This window comes from Erinaceus europaeus, chromosome 10 (assembly GCF_950295315.1).
Source record: "Erinaceus europaeus chromosome 10, mEriEur2.1, whole genome shotgun sequence".
Classification (NCBI taxonomy): domain Eukaryota; kingdom Metazoa; phylum Chordata; class Mammalia; order Eulipotyphla; family Erinaceidae; genus Erinaceus; species Erinaceus europaeus.
Window position 1 is genome coordinate 114,869,625 of NC_080171.1, and position 6,311 is coordinate 114,875,935.

Here is a 6,311-nt window from a genome sequence, read left to right on the forward strand (position 1 = left end):
CCATATTTTCTCAACCTTTGCACAACTCAGCTTTGAAGCCAGATAATTCTTTGTGGTATTGGGCTGTCCTGTACATCGTTAATAGTTAGTGGCATCTCGGCCTTCTGCCCACCAGATGACAGTAACACTCTTCTACAGAAACTGTGTGTGTGCGTGGGTGAGGGGGAGGGAGGAGCAATGCTTACTCTTGAACAGAAAACTGATTTTGGGTGCCAGTTGGTGGTGCACCTGAGTAAGCTGCACACATTATAGTGCACAAGGACCCAGGTTCAAGCCCCTGGTGCCAACCTGCAGGGGGAAAGCTTCACAAGTAGTGAAGCAGGGCTGCAGGTGTCTCTCGGTCTCTCTCCCTCTATCTCCCCCACCCCTCTCAATTTCTATCTCTATCTAATAATAAATAAATATATTTTAAAAATAAAATTGATGTCTTCTTTTATTAATATACAATGAAGCCTAAGTAGCTTTCTACTAGGATAGAAAACTATTGTAAGTTTCAGACATGTTATTGACAATTGTATAGTGGAGAAATTGGCAGGGCCCACAGTAGAGTGCACATATCACAGTGGGAAAGGCCCCAATTCAAGCCCTTGGTCCCTGCCTGCAGGCAGGGAAGCTTCACAAGCAGTGAAATGGAGCTGCAGGTGTCTCTGTATCTCCCTCTCTATCTCTCTCTTCCCTCTGAATTTCCCTTTAAATTTACTCAAAATAAGTAAATAGATAAATAAGAAATTGGCTTTGTCTGGGGAAGTTTGGGCTCTACAGTCAGCTTCTGGCAGGTAATCTATATCTTGATTTAGTGAGAAGATCATCACACCAAATCTGAGCATGGGACTAGCCATACTTAATGGTTCCAGAGTTGAGATGGACATGGCAGAAAGCTGACCACACCGTTTACGATGGAGGCTGGGATCATTAATTAGTTAACCTGTAGGGCTGAGTTCAACCACACAGACATTCAATCACTGGAACATACCTATGTAATGAAGTCCCAATACAAATTCTGAAGAGAATTCTGGTAGTGCTTTCCTTGTTGGGAATACCCTGTGAATGTGGGACACACAAAGCTGGGAGGGCATCCCTATGACAAAAAGAGAAGCCCTGTATACTGTACACTAAACCGCCCGACAAGAAATACTACAGAGGGGAGTCGGGCGGTAGCGCAGTAGGTTAAGCTCATGTGGTGTGAAGCGCAAGGACCAGCCTAAGGATCCCGGTTCGAGCCCCCGCTTCCCACCTACAGGAGAGTCACTTCACAGGCGGTGAAGCAGATCTGCAGGTGTCTATCTTTCTCTCCCCCTCTCTGTCTTCCCCGTCTCTCTCCATCTTATCGAACAACAACATCAATAATAACTACAACAATTAAAAAAAGGGCAACAAAAGGGAATAAATAAATATTTAAAAAAAAGAAATACTAAAGAGACTAATCTGAGAGGAAAATACTGAGTAATCTTACCTACACAGGAGTCCTCCTAGACCCTGAGCAATTAATCTTCTTCCTTTGTTTTATTTTTATTTTTTGGCTGTTTTCTTATGACTCTTTTCCTTGTAATAAACCATAGCTGCAAGCATAATGACTTTCAGATAGTCCCACAACCCATCTAGCAAATTATCAAATGTGAGTGCGGTTTAGGGACCCTCCAAACTTGCAAGTTGTGCCAGAAGTATCAATGGTTTGGGGACTGTACCCTCCAATAGCAACGCAGTAGTGTTCTTTAGAAATACAACGCTAAAAATTGCTACGCACGGGTGGGGGGTGGGGAGCAGGCAGTAGCGCAGCAGGTTAAGCGCACATGGTGCAAAGCATGAGGACCGGCACAAGGATCCCAGTTCGAGCCCCTGGCTCCCCACCTGCAGGGGAGTCACTTCACAGGCAGTGAAGCAGGTCTGCAGGTGTCTGCCTTTCTCTCCCCCTCTGTCTTCCCCTCCTCTCTTCATTTCTCTCTGCCCTATCCAACAATGATGACATCAATAACAACAATAAACAACAAGGGCAACAAAAGGGGGGAAAATAGCCTCCAGGAGAAGTGGATTCATAGTGCAGGCACCGAACCCCAGCAATAACCCTGGAGGCAAAAAAAAAAAAAAAAAAAAAAGCTACACACAATAACCAATGATAAATCTTCCCGCTGATCCACCCTCCCCTAATGTGTGTTCACCATTTCCTAGAACATCTCTCCACTGTCCACCTTCTCTGTAGAAGTTAGCTGCTTGATACCCTGAGCATATTTCTGGAAAGTATTATACTCACCATCTTTCCCACTGCCTGTGACCAGGAGGTCCTCGCGATGAGGAATGAATTTGCTTGTCTGAAATGAGTTGTCTACAGGTCTAGCAAAGAACTGGTACTCAAGAAACTTTTACTAGATAAAACGATATTCACTTACATTTTCAAGGAGAGATGAAATTATTCACAAAGTAAGTTTCTGTAGTACAGAGTATCAAGGTGTGTCTATCACTAAGAAAATTATAAATCTCTAAGATTCTCTAAGTCTGGACATTTAACATGTATCCAGTTTACTTCTCAACATTCACACAGCATAAAACAAATCATCATCTCCTACTTTTTTATTAGGTGTGTTCAGAAATTTAAAAAAGTTTTTGTGTTTTCTTTTTAAAATTTTTTAAAACTTTATATATATATTTTTTCCCTTTTTGTTGCCCATTGTTTTATTGTTGTAGTTATTATTGTTGTTACCGATGTTGTCATATTTAGATAGGACAGAGAGAAATCGAGAGAGGAGGGGAAGACAGAGAAAGAGAGAAAGACACCTGTAGACCTGCTTCACTGCTTATGAAGCAACTCCCCTGCAGGTGGGGAGTCGGGGCTCGAACCAGGAATCCTTACTCCGATCCTTGCGCTTCACACCACCTGCACTACCGCCGGCCCCCTTCTTTTTTCTTTTAAGAGTAACTGTATTTGCTACATATGAGAGAAAGTTTCACATGAGACAGAGACAGAAGAAGAGAGAAGTCAGATTATCACTCCCTAAAAAACTGAGATGGACTCAGAGACTTGGAAATTCAATGTCAAACTTGCCTGAGCCTTGTGGTCTAGAAAGTGTGACAATCCTGGGGCCAGACGGTGGTGCACCTGGCCAAGTGCATATTACAGTGCACAAGGACCTGGTTTCGAGCCCCCGGTCCCCACCTGTAGGGGGAGCCTCACGAGTGGTGAAGCAGGGCTGCAGATATCTCTCTGACGGTCTCCTTTTCTATCTCCCTTTCCCCTCTTGACCTCTGGCTGTCACTAGCCAATGATAAATAAAGATATTTAAAAAAGAAAGTGTGACATTCATTTGACAAGGTAAACAGTTTCATTTATTGGCTTTAATTAACCAAGGCAAACCTTTGAAACGGCATTGTACTGATAAAGAGCCCAGACTCTTGTCTGAACATAACTGCACAGTTGAGTCTGCACACTGTAGCCCACCCTGACTTCTGTAAAATCTTTTTTTTTTTCCCTCCAGGGTATTGCTGGGCTCGACGCCTGCACCATGAATCCACGGTTTCTGGAGGCCATTTTTCCCCCTTTTTGTTGCCCTTGTTGTTGTAGCCTCGTTGTGGTTATTATTATTGCCATTGTTGATGTTGTTCGTTGTTGGATAGGACAGAGAGAAATGGAGAGAGGAAGGGAAGACAGAGAGGGGGAGAGAAAGATAGACACCTGCAGACCTGCTTCACCGCCTGTGAAGCGACTCCCCTGCAGGTGGGGAGGGGGGATCCTTGAACTGGGATCCCCACGCTGGTCCCTGCACTTTGCGCCACATGCGCTTAACCCACTGCGCCACCGCCCGACCCCCTCACCCTGACTTCTGGTCACCTTTATTATGGGAGTAAAAAAATCACACCCCTGGTGACACTTTTCTCCATCATGTTCTATACTCCTCAACTTCACATGTCCATTCCTCTCTTTCATAAAGCAGTTTGATTTTACTAGAAAACAAGTAAATATGTATGTTCAATGATACCACTCAAAGGGTATAAAAAACCAGAATCTGCCATCACTTCTCTGAAGCTTATCATTCAGACTATTGTTTTCTTTCTTTCTTTTTTTTGTTTGTGTTTTTTTTTTTTTTTTTTGCCTCGAGGGTTATCACTGGGGCTCGGTGCCTGCACTAGGAATCCACTGCTCCTAGAAGATTTTTTTTTCCCTTTTGTTGCCCTTGTTTATCATTGTTGTTGGATAGGACAGGGAGAAATCTAGAGAAGAGAGGAAGACAAAGAGGGGGATAGAAAGACACTGCTTATGAAGCGACCCCCCTGCAGGAGAAGAGCCAGGGGCTCGAACCAGGATTCTTATGCTGGTCCTTGCGTTTCATGTCATGTGCATTTAACCCACTGTGCCACCGCCTGGCCCTCTATTTTTTTCTTAAAGCTTGATTCACAAGAATATCACAAACCCAGAGAATATCACAAATTCTTTAAAATAATTTAAAATTATTTGCATTAAAATAAAATATGAGCATCCAACTATTTTTATTAAAATTTTTATTATCTTTATTTATAAAATAAAGACAGCCAGAAATCGAGAGGGGAGGGGATGATAGACAGGGAGAGAGACAGAGAGACACCTACACCACTATTTCACCACTTACAAAACTTCCCCCTGCAGGTGGGAACCCAGGGCTTGAACCCAGGTCATTGCGCATTGTAACATGTGCACCTGGCCCCCATCATTCAATTCTTTAAACATGCTTTAATTTTTAAAGACACCCAAGCCAAATTTAAATAAAAAGGACAAATTATGAGATGGCAAGCTAGTTCATTTGGATACAGCACTGTTTTGCCAGGTACATGACCCAGATTTGAGCCCGGTCCCCAGGCTCAAACAAGAACCGTGTTATGATTCCTTTCCCTCTCTCTATTTGAAAGAAGTCAGCCCAGAGCAGTGAAATCCTGCAGACAGCAAATAAACAGATAAATAAGTAAATAAATTAAATAATAATAAAAATAAAAGGGCCGTCAAAACAACTCACTTGGAGTGCTGCTCTAACATGCACATGAGCTAGGGTGCATTCTGGCCTCCACTGCATTGAATCTCTACCTCTCTATCTCTCTGGAAAAAAAGGAGAAAGCAATGCTCTTTTAGTCTCTATTTTTAGTAAAATATTTATTCTATGCTCATATTTATTGAAGTTTTCGCTTAAAGAAAAAAAGAAATTTGGGAGTCAGGCGGTAGCGCAGCGGGTTAAGCGCACATGGCGCAAAGCACAAGGACCCGCATAAGGATCCCGGTCGGAGCCCCCGGCTCCCCACCTGCAGGGGAGTCGCTTCACAGGCGGTGAAGCAGGTCTGCAGTTGTCTATCTTTCTCTCCTCCTCTCTGTCTGCCCCTCCTCTCTCCATTTCTCTCTGTCCTATCCAACAACAATGACATCAATAACCATAACAATGTTAAACAACAAGGGCAACAAAATGAAAAATAAATAAATAAATATTAAAAAAAAGAAAAAAGAAAATGTACTGAGACTGCTAAAAGTATCCCCCAAAAATAATAAGTATAACTTGATCTTTGAAGATGCTCAGTTATCTAAGACATTTTATTTACTTATTATTATTTTTTAATTTTTTTATTGGATAGAGATAGGCAGAAATTTAGAGAGGAGGGGGAGAGAGAGAGAGAGAGAGACCTGCAGCCCTGCTTCACCACTTGTGAAGCTTTCCCCCTGCAGGTGTGGACCAGGGGTCTGAACCTGGGTCCTTGTGCACTATAGTGTGAGCACTTAACCAGCCTGGCTCCCCGCCCCCCACTCTTTTATTTTTTTAACTTTAAAAATTGGGGCTGGCAAAACAGCTCACCTGGATAGTGTGCCTCAGAATGACAACCCAGGCTCAAGCCAGGTTGCCACTTCACTAGAGGAAGTTTGGGTGCTGTGTTTGTTGTTCTTTTCCTCTGCCTCTGTCTCTGAGAACAACGATGACTGAAGCCCTTTAAAACTTTAACTTAATTTAAAGATAATTTTACACATTCTTCTTCATTTAGCAAAAATATCTTTTACAATCAAACACCAACTGTCACATCTAATATATTTTTTAAATTCTGTTTTCAGAAATAAGTTCTTATTATACACGTAATCAAAATAAAGAAGAGGGAGTCAGCAAGTAACTAAACTATAGGATAATTTGGGCTAAGACTAATTTTTACATTGGAAATTTCTTGGCTATATACTAATAATCGTGCTGAAATAATATTTTTACTCCTCATAAATTAAGAGCACAGGCTATGCTTTGGTTTGGTGTTTCATTTCACTCAAAAAAACCAGATGTTTCATTTCTTTAAAAACTATCAAAAGGAAGCCATAACTTTATAAC

At 42.1% G+C, this 6,311-nt stretch overlaps 1 protein-coding gene across 1 annotated transcript in view; it reads right to left on the reverse strand.

Moving 5' to 3' along the window:
- The window catches only part of CENPP (centromere protein P), a 211,436-nt gene that overhangs the window by 153,489 nt on the left and 51,636 nt on the right, over positions 1-6,311 (reverse strand). The gene's annotated exons all lie outside the window — the stretch shown is intronic.